Source organism: Delphinapterus leucas, chromosome 2, assembly GCF_059928025.1.
Source record: "Delphinapterus leucas isolate spDelLeu-1000000601 "Yukka" chromosome 2, BTC_Dleu_Yukka2, whole genome shotgun sequence".
In the NCBI taxonomy this organism is placed as follows: Eukaryota; Metazoa; Chordata; class Mammalia; order Artiodactyla; family Monodontidae; genus Delphinapterus; species Delphinapterus leucas.
Genome location: NC_143130.1, coordinates 71,759,951 through 71,760,575, shown reverse-complemented (window position 1 = coordinate 71,760,575; position 625 = coordinate 71,759,951). Strand labels below are relative to the sequence as shown.

At 34.2% G+C, this 625-nt stretch overlaps 1 long non-coding RNA gene across 1 annotated transcript in view; it reads right to left on the bottom strand.

Annotated features, from left to right (window-relative positions):
* The window catches only part of LOC111177743 (uncharacterized), a 35,958-nt gene that overhangs the window by 30,563 nt on the left and 4,770 nt on the right, over nucleotides 1-625 (bottom strand). The window lies entirely within an intron of this gene.

Genomic DNA, 625 nt, shown 5'->3' with positions numbered 1-625 from the left:
CTACAAGATGAATGAAAACAATTTCATCAAACAACACCAATACAAAAAAATTAAAATGACAAATAGTAACGTTCCTATATTTGAATTATAAATGGCTATCCACATAACTGAATTTTCTTTTAGTCAGCTTCAAGACTTAAAGGATTTTCTTTTTCTTTTCTGTATTAATCATTGAAGCTTAGTTTCTAATTAATTTTGGAGCATCTGGATCTTTGAGCTCCTTGGATGAAGGTATTGTTTAATGCTAAGGTTATTTGCTGGTTTGTTTCTTGTCTCAAATAATTGGTTGCATTTTAATGGCAACATGTGAAAGGCCAAATTTCAACAGCTCAGATACCAGCGCAGAAGGTACTTTAGCTGAAGCACCCTCCCCGCAAACAAAAATCAATGAAACAGCGCCCCTTTGTGGTAGAAGGGCAAAATTATCGGTACGTTAACAGTACAGTAAAAATCTTGGCGAGATACAATTGGTAGGCACAAAATAATTTTCTCTTTTAAAAAATTAGAAAGAGTTAAGCAGAACATTTTAGAGTAATCATTGCAAAGTGGATTATGGGGATTCACAGGGTGTTTAGAGAGCCAAAAGGGAGTCATTGTATCTGCTGAGAAAAGTGAAAATCAAGGA